The sequence below is a fragment of the Lolium perenne genome, chromosome 5 (assembly GCF_019359855.2).
Source record: "Lolium perenne isolate Kyuss_39 chromosome 5, Kyuss_2.0, whole genome shotgun sequence".
Taxonomy (NCBI): Eukaryota; Viridiplantae; Streptophyta; class Magnoliopsida; order Poales; family Poaceae; genus Lolium; species Lolium perenne.
Window position 1 is genome coordinate 46,820,896 of NC_067248.2, and position 10,620 is coordinate 46,831,515.

The window sequence follows — 10,620 nt, forward strand, 5'->3', positions numbered from 1 at the left end:
CCACTGGACCCTTCTCTCACATTGCCCTTTCACCCAGCTGCGTGGAAAATCATTTTAATGACTTTTATTACTTCAAAATATCATATGTTTATCCAATAATATGACAGATCCAAATGATATGTTCATCAATACTTTCATTATTTGGGATACCATGGAAACAAGCCTAAAAGGTGCACACTAACGCCGTAAAATACCAAATCATATCCCTACTTATGCAAAAACACAAGGTAAATATGCTTCAAAATTCATTCATCAACTTTCCCATGCTTAGACTCTTTCTCGTCCACGAGCAAGATAGTATCTTATTGGAGAAGGTCATCATGTTCAACAAGCCTGAGTCGCTAGAATATATGAGGCATTTGAAGCATCAATTACAATATTATATACATAACCAAGTTGTGAGTTCTACAACACTTCTACAACTAAAATTAATTATAGGTTCGATTCCACACCTTTGTACTAATAGTTTGCAGGAAGACCAATTATTAGCATGTCATGGGATCATCAAATTTAATCAAATGAATCTGAGAGGAAAATTTTAATATGCTTAGGACTTTTTCTTCAATTTGTACTTGCTTTGTAGACTTTACAACACCTTGTTTGCTAATTCTCATTTCTTTCACTACTAGTCTGTCCTCTGATAAAAATTGAACTTCAAAAAAGGAATTCTACGTTTTCTTTCAACCCTTTCAACCAATCAATGCGACCTCGTAGGGCAGCTTTTGCTAAAACTCGAGCCTACAAGCAAGATATTACTCATCCTAATTCATAGATCTAATATAATAATTACAAAACTGAGAAAACTCCAAATATAATAATGGCTTAATAATTCATTGGATATAAATATTTCCTTTTTCGATGGGAGCTAATGTTGCAATTGATATGCAAACTAGAAATAGTAAATGATGACTGCAAATGCACAGTTTGTTTGTATCTAGTTTCGAAAGTAAGAGTATTGACCACTGAGAGTTAGTTTGGAAGAGATCTTAATGCTCCTACTTACTGTTATTAATGTATAATTATATGAAATCTACTAATGCAAGTAACAATGTTTTTAAGAGTGTTTGAGAATGTTTGAATGAACTATATGTTAGAGATTCCAACCTAGAGGGTGGACTATGAATGTTTTAATATGAAACTGCAATAGGTGAAAGAGTTCTTAGGGAGGTGTGGATACACCGCTAGCAAGGTATTAATCATAATTAGGATAATCTATCCCTTCCTTGATGTGTATGTATCGGGTGCAGCTCACTACTAGAAAAAAGCTATTCAGTGGCGCACCTATCACTACAGGAAATCCAGTCCATTGCCACAAAATCTATCGATACGGCTATTTTTCGTGGGAATATATTCCAATATTACCACGAACTCTCCTGTTGTGGTAGTATGACGCCCATATTTCCACGACTTTTTTGGTCGCGATAAATTTTCATTTTGTTGCGGTAGAGGAGTCCTATTGCAACAATATGTATCGTGGTTGGAATACAATCGCGATTTTGCGACAACTAAGCTCCGTTGCGCGAGGCAACCATTCTGTTGCCTTAGAGGCTAGGTCTTACAACGTAACAAATATTTTTTTTGCCTCAGTTGTATCCTGCAGCAATAACTATTGTTTATTGTGACAATTTGGGTTGTATGGTAATAGGTTTACCATACTGCAACAATCACCTGCTGCTGCGAAAATAATAAATGTTTTGCAACGAAAAAGTTCACAACGTAGCTTAACAGGCCTCCTGGGCCGTGGCCCTTTATCAATATTGCAATTTTCTTAGGACATCAATTCATGTATGGTCCAGTATCTCGGTTTGGTGAGCCGTTTTTTTTGCAAGTTTGTTGCAACCATAAACCTTAAACAGACCTTCTGAGCTTGGCACCAGAGCATAATTGAAATTTATTTAGGAGATATGTTCTTATATGGTCCAGTATCTTCACTTCTGTCACCGTTTTTTTGACAAATTATTCTGGTCCCACCAGTCAGCGGGAGAAACAAATAAATATGATGCTAAAATTTTGTTACAGAGGTGATCGAACACATGATCTCACAGTTCCAGCCTAGTCAACAAAGCCAGTAGAGCACAGACCAATTCATTTAAACTATTCCCTCATGATCAGAGCAACACAAGCATACACTAGTACACATACACAGAAAGTGCAACAAGTGACACTACTGAATAATCAATCAAGAACTCATATAAGACGCAATTTCACTAGTACATTTAGCATTGAAATTCATAGCTACTAAACACTGAAACTTCAGAGCATTTAAACTCAAATTATATTATTACACGATCTTTGAAGCACATAAATGTGTCCATGATCAGGGCAAAACATTGAATCCAAACAGCGTAGAGACAGCCTACACAAAGAATCATGGGTCATCATTCAATTCATCTTGTCCCAAAGGAGCAACATGGCCATCATTTACGTAAGCCTCATCATCATCCGTATCAGCATCATATTCGAACTGATCTTCGTCGAACTCAGCAGCTCTTAGACTTTTTATGACTGAAACATCAACGTTCCTTCATCATCATTTCTACACCAACTAGTGATCTCATCAAGTACATAAAATTCTGGAACTGTAATTCCTGCCATCAGCGACATCATGTACATCTGCGTCAGCACGTTCATGACCTTCTGCAACATCATCAAGGTTTGCACCATTTAAAACAGAAGGATCAAACACATTGCGTGGATTCATTTTAATAGCACTTGCCCAATTAGGGTACTTCACATATCTCACGTAGAAAACATGTTCAGCTTGGATGCCTAGAATGTAAGGGTCCGCCTTGAATCGGAATATAGTAGTGTCAAGATCAATAATTCCATATATGTCCTTCTTATACCCCTTACTCTAATTTCTATTGGCAGGAGGCACATCGAACCAGTCACACTGCAATAGAACAACCTCCTTACCAGGAGGAAAGTCAAGAATTATGATTTTCTTTATCACCCCATAAACATCTGTACCGTCATTTCTTCCTTGCACATTGACTACGATGCCACTATTTTGGGTACTCAAGTCCTGCTCTATTGTAACATCCCAAATTTTCAAACAAAGAAGAAAATGAATTTCCTTTTTCCAAAAATGAGAACCAACAAAAACTTTTATTACATCATGTGCTATGCATAGTGCTCATACTTAATTCTTGTGCAATTGCCATGATGATTTTTGGTATGCTTATCAAATGTGCTAAAACCCTAAACCATCATGAATGTGATCAAAGAGAAGAAAAGAAGAAGAATAGAAAAATGCACACCACCTCACATATGTGGCATATAGCCATAATGGCAAATCTTGACCTATGCCCTCCTACTTTACCCAAATGGTTTGAAACCATTACTAAACCTAATCTAACCCTAAATGGACCCTAAATCATGCCCAAGTGAAGCAAGTGAACCAAAATATAAGAAAAAGAAAATAAGAATATCACCTCATATGTGCTTATGGCCATTTTTGTGAATCTTTAAACTAGGCCATTTTGAATTGTTTCAATGGTTTGGAAATGTTACTAAACTAATAAGAATCACTTTTGAATCAAGAAAACCCAAATAAAATCAAAAGAAAAATCAAATTCAAGTGACATGTGATAATGGTCACTTGTGCCATTTATATCATCTTACTCACTTTGAGCCCTTGTATTAAGCGATTTCTAAACTAAATATTCTCAACTATTTGCACCTCATCCAAGACCTCATCAAGTTGAACACTTTTGATGTTGACCACTTTGACTAGTTCCTTCTCTATTTCTTAATATAAGGATACAAAGTGGTGACATTGAATCAGATTCTAGATTATACATATTTTGGATTTTCACAAATCAATTCCATTTTGCACCCCACCACCACCAACATGTGCCAAATCATATATGAATTACACCCATAAAAGGATTTGGCAAAATTCAAAAACTTTTCTCTTTCGGCCATTACATCAAACACCTTATGTGCACAATCTCACCTACTCCACACACACTAAAACCTGGTGAGTTTTAGCCTCAACCATCTTGCTCATGTCATCTTTTCTACTCTCCTTAGTCCCCTGGAAAAAACCTAGCACTTTGCACCACTGTACCTAGTACAATGTTGACAAAAATCCACACCATGCCGGCCACATGACACACACATGCTCACCTCCTCTCCTCTCACGTCTGGATGACCACACCATGTCCTTGAGCTTGCCTTGACCTTGCTGATCACGACCGTGCACGCTCTGACCACATGAGAAGCTGGCATTGGCCAGAACGCGCACGCCCAGTGACGCCCAGAGCGCGCCAGGACGTGCCACTGGACGCGATCGTGCGCATCGTCGCCCCACCGTACCTGATCATCTCTCGCCCTCTTCTCTCACCTGCTCACTCACCACACCACTAGGAAGCTCCCAGACAAAGCCATTGGACCGTGCTCGCCATGTAGACGACGACATCGTCAACGACCTCCGCCGGTACCCGCGCCAGTACGTGACGTCGCCCGAGCCACTCCGTCCACCCCCGTCCTCGCCATGGCGCGCGTTAGGTCCGTGGTGACATCGCCAACACGACGTGCCCCTTACCTTGCCCCTTCGCCGCCCGTAGCGCCATCGCCACCATGACCTGCTCTGCACCCCCACGGCACCTTCGCGCCGCTATAAAAGGAGAGCGCCCCGGCCTCCATTCTGCACACTATCTTGCTCCCCTCTCACCTCTAGTCCTCCTCGACCCCTTCCCCTCTTCGATTACCCACCAGCTCGCCGGAATTTAGCCGGAGACCGCCGCTCCCATGGCCAGATCGAGATGGAGACTGCGACCACCTCAGCACCACCTGCGACCACCACCTGCTTCGCCACCCTCGACAATGCCGCCGTGCACCCTCGCCGATGACCGCCGGCCACTGGTGAGCTCGCCGGACCCCAACCCTCGCCGTGGCCCGTAACCCCTCTCGCCGGAGACAACGATGCACCAGCACCGTCCGATCCATCTCTAATCGTGCGGCCCCCATTGCATATACCGTTTCGGTGAGTTAAGTGAGGCTGACAGTGGAGCCCACTGTCAGGTGGCCCGCGTGTGCCAGACGCACTGCTGGGCTGGCCCAACTCTTTTCTCCCTCTCTGGCCCAACTTCGTTTCCCGCCTAGGCCCAAAGTTTGAATTCAATATATTTCTTTTCAGTCAAATTGCATACTGGTGTCAAATTCAAATTTAAATATCTTCAAATCTACTAAGCCAAATTTGATGAATTTTATATCTTTGGAAAGCTTATGAAATTCTCTAAACAACTACATTGGCTTCAACCCTAGATGTGTTGTAGAATTAAAGTAGCAAAAATAACAAGGCAGAGCCTTTTTCAAATTCAAACAGTTATTAAAAATCAACCATAAGTGATTTTGAGTTGATTCCAACTCTCATAAATCCCATTTCATATTGTCTAATTGATTATGTAAAAATATGATAGGGTTGTTTCATATGATCATGGGCTAGATTCAAATAGTGTCTATGTGGCCATTTCTAGCTCATTTAAATTATTTCAAAACTAGTATTTAAATTCTATGAGATATAGCATCTCATTTAAATCACTTTCTCAAGTAATTCAAGGTGAGGTGATGACATTTTTCTTCATGACCCCATATGTTATTACTTGAGAATATTAAATCATGTCTATAGTAGTATTTAAATTGCATGAGGTATAATACCTCATTTAAATCATTTCCCCAACTGATAAATAGGAAGTGTTGACCTTGGTCAACATGTACTCATACTTTATTATTTGAGGAGATTCAATCTTAACAAGATTCAATGGGAGGAAATTATTTCTCAAGAATAATAAATAGAAACCCTAATAAATATTTCAATGAGAGGAAATTATTTTCCTACCACTAAATAGAAAACCCTAGTTGTTGATTAATTAATGATTGTGATGATGATAGATTATCTTGAGTGAGCCATTAGGGCTAAGTAGTCCCCTTAAGAATTGATTGGTGATTGTTATCCTTGTACTCGTTAATAGACGCTAGTACCGAGGAATACCAGGAGGAGGAGGGCTACTTTGAAGAAGAAGAGAACTTTGATCACTACACCAATCAAGGCAAGCTAATATTCTTGCAAGTTACCCAAGTGCAAAGCTCTAATAGAGCAAGGCACCCTTACATAATCCTTTATGTTTAATGATCCCATCCCAATTTTTTACCTTACAAGTTTTTAATTTTGGTTTATCAAAGTTTACTTTTTGATTCACGATTCATTTGGTCTAGCTATAGAGTAGAACAAGAGCATCAAACTTAGCCTAAAGCAATGCCAGCTAGTTAGCACCCCTCATGACTAGTTGCTAGTGCTAACAAATAAAATTGACTACTCTAGATGGGAACATGTGAAATGAAATAACTTTGAAAACCTTAGAATGTTGAGTCACTCTATTGAAAGTTTTGAAGGTGAATATGACTTGTGAATGACATGGTGAATGTTTACAAAAACTGATGGTTGGGTTCGGATGCGATACCATTCCAATTTTATAAGTACCCCCACAATACCTGATTATGGGTAAGGGCTTAACTGGAAATTTATGTGCTTTAGTATGGGTTCCCTCTAAACAAAAGCGTCATAGGGGTTATGCCGAGGTTGCCTCCATTGAAATGTGAAATGATGTGAAATGACGTGAAATGAGGTGAATGTCCGGCCCAAGACCTGTGCAGTTCCCAGGCTGACGGTTTGTCTTCACTGGGAGGCCAAGCTCATGGAGAGAGGTGCCTATACTAGGGTATGTAAGTGAAAGGTTATGGTTGGTAGTCCGCACACGGAGTGTGATAAATCAGGGCCAGTTAACCCTGACAGATTATTGCAAATGTTGTGGCAAAAGTGTTCGACCTCTGCATAGTGTAAAACTATTCGAATAGCCGTGTCCACAGTTATGGATGGTTGGAAAGGCCACACTGTTCCGTCATCAGACCCTTTTCAAAAATGTGACATGTGAATTGTGACTTGAACCTGAACGGTGAATTTGAATTGATCACAACAGAGTTGTGGGAATGACAATAATGTTCCCACTTGAGTTAGTTAGGCAAATAAAGAGTCTTTTACTACTAAGTGCTTATGAAATAAATTTGGCTTTATGCAAATAAACCTAGAGCTTGGAACACTTACCTTAGTAGATAATGCTTACACTAGTATTAGTTTGTGAGTACTTTAAAGTACTCATGGCTTTGTCCCTGGCTATTCAAATGGCCAGACTATGAAGGAGAATAGCAGTACGAGGAAGATGGACAGCAGGATGTCTACGACAACTAGGACTGCTCCTAACGTCAAAAGTTGCCAGTGGAACAGATGGACCGGAACCGCTACTTCGCTTCCGCTATGTGTTGTGTTTGTTGATCAATAGATCAACTATTATTGTAATATTGGATCATGTGATCCCTTGTTGTAAGAAGATTATGGTTTGTAATGAAAGATGTGTTGTGATATCAATCTATTATGTCTCGCAAAAACAATCTTCCTGGGATTGTGATGTATGGCATAATAGGCATCTGGACTTAAAAATCCGGGTATTGACAAGTTGGTATCAGAGCCATTGTTTGACCTTAGGAGACCCTAGTTAGAATGGACGTCTGAAAAACTTAGTTTCAAAACCAATGAAGTGAATATTTATGAAAACCTATTCTCCCTCTTACCTTTGAGATCTTTTCAAAATGAGAAATCCATGCTCTACTTTTCCTTGTAATTCTACATAAAAATTTTACACACTTGCTCACTTCTCTAACTTACTCATCCTAATTGCTCACAGATGGAGTACAAATGTGAGTCCTATCAGCTTGGCCACGGAGGAGACCTAATGTTCGAGAAGGATCTGGAGAAACTAGTTGAATATTTAGGACGCCCGTATCCCGAGTTCTTTGGAGTGCCATGATACGTCTCAAACGTATCTATAATTTCTTAGGTTCCATGCTAGTTTTATGACAATACTCACATGTTTTATATACACTTTACATCATTTTGATGCATTTTCCGGTACTAACCTATTAACAAGATGCCGAAGCGCCAGTTCCTGTTTTTTGCTGTTTTTGGTTTCAGAAATCCTACACTGGAAATATTCTCGGAATTGGACGAAACAAAAGCCCACGGTCTTATTTTCCACGGAGCCTTCCAGAACATCGAAGAGGAGACGGAGAGGGGCCACGAGGCGGCCACACCATAGGGGGGCGCGTCCCACCCCTGGCCGCGCCGCCATATGGGGTGGGCCCCTTGGGCGCCCCCCCGACTCTGCCCCTTCGCCTATTTATTCCCTCCGTCGCAAAAACCCTATGACCGAGAGCCACGATACGAGAAAAGTTACTGAGACACCGCCGCCGTCAATCCCATCTTGGGGGATTCAGGAGATCGCCTCCGGCACCCTGCCGGAGAGGGGAATCATCACCGGAGGGCTCTACATCACCATGCCCGCCTCCGGACTGATGCGTGAGTAGTTCATCCTTGGACTATGGGTCCATAGCAGTAGCTAGATGGTTGTCTTCTCCTCTTGTGCTATCATGTTTAGATCTTGTGAGCTTCCTATCATGATCAGGATCATCTATTTGTAATGCTGCATGTTGCGTTTGTTGGGATCCGATGAATATTGAATACTATGTCAAGTTGATTATTGATCTATCATATATGTGTTATTTATGTTCTTGCATGCTCCCCGTTGCTAGTAGAGGCTCTGGCCAAGTTGATACTTGTGACTCCAAGAGGGAGTATTTATGCTCGATAGTGGGTTCATGCCTCCATTAAATCTGGGACAGTGATAGAAAGTTCTAAGGTTGTGGATGTGCTGTTGCCACTAGGGATAAAACATCAATGCTTTGTCTAAGGATATTTGTGTTGATTACATTATGCACAGTAGTTAATGCAATTGTCTATTGTTTGCAACTTAATACTGGAAGGGGTGCGGATGCTAACCCGAAGGTGGACTTTTTAGGCATAGATGCATGCTGGATGGCGGTCTATGTTCTTTGTCGTAATGCCCTAAGTAAATCTCATAGTAGTCATCATGATATGTATGTGCATCTCTATTCTGTCAATTGCCCAACTGTAATTTGTTCACCCAACATGCTATTTATCTTATTGGAGAGACACCACTAGTGAACTGTGGACCCCGGTCCATTCTTTTACATCTGAAATACAATCTACTGCAATCATTGTTCTCTGTTGTTTTCTACAAGCAAACATCATTCTCCACACCATACGTTTAATCCTTTCTTTACAGCAAGCCGGTGAGATTGACAACCTCACTGTTAAGTTGGGGCAAAGTATTTTGATTGTGTTGTGCAGGTTCCACGTTGGCGCCGGAATCCCTGGTGTTGCGCCGCACTACACTCCTTCACCAACAACCTTCACGTGGCCTTCATCTCCTACTGGTTCGATAACCTTGGTTTGTTACTGAGGGAAAACTTGTTGCTGTACGCATCACACCTTCCTCTTTGGGTTCCCCACGGACGTGTGCTTTACCGTCACAAGCAGCTCTTTTTCTGGCGCCGTTGCCGGGGAGATCAAGACACGCAGCAAGGGGAGTCTCTCACATCCAATCTCTTTATTTTGTTCATTGTCTTGCTTTACTTTATTTTATTTTCTGTTTTGTTTGCTATCTTAATATCAAAAACACACAAAAATTAGTTACTTTCATTTAATTTATTTTGTTATCATGTCTAGTCCTGTACTTGTTACTTCGTCACCTGAGGAATTGATCTTTACTTTTAAACAAGGGGATGAGGAGAGTTTTAAAGATGCTTGGTCTAGAATTTTTGATTCTTATGGTAAAACTGAACCCAAAATGACTCTAAGCTTGCTTCTTAGTAACTTCTATTTTGGGATTATTCTTCGCTATAGATATGCTCTGGATGTTGTAGTGGGAGGAGATTTCCTTCATTGCGATGGGGATCAAGCTTTTAATGCCATAAAAAAATTGGCTGCATCATTTAGCTCAGCTAGTAAAATTGATTCATCTCTTACTAGCATTCATAATATACTAAACACCCTCGAGACAAATATATCCTATTTGAGAGAAGGGTATAATCAGATTCGTGAATATTATGATTATGTTCTAGTGAGCTTTGAACCTTCAATGTGGGTCCCTACTATTAAGGTTGCTATTTGTGGTGAAACTTTTTATGCCCATTGTGATATTATGTCTGAGTTTTGCCTTATGCCTAAAAATATTTATGAATCTTTGACACGTTGGAGACTTACTGAAGGTGGAGAAGGAATAACTCTTACTGACAATTCTGTTATAATTCCTGAGGGGATAGCTGAAGGTGTGTTCACAACCTTTCTTCGAAGAACAGTATCCGCTGATTATCTCGTTATTGAATGTGTAGGAACAGGACAAATCACACTTGGAAGATCTCTGATGAAACTATTGGGAGCAACCATAGATGTGGGAAAAGGCACCCTAAATTTCACCTCTACACCAGGAGGCGGTCATGTATTCCCTAAACCAAAGAGTAAGAATAAGAGTAAGAAGGGTAGGCGTAAAGCCTGAGGTAATAATGTTAATGTTTCTTCTCTTGATAATACTTGATTTGCACTTTCTGCGCCTAGCTGAAAGGCGTTAAAGAAAAGCACTTCTTGGGAGATAACCCATGTTTTTATTTTACTACTGTTTTGTTGTGTCTTGGAAGTTGTTA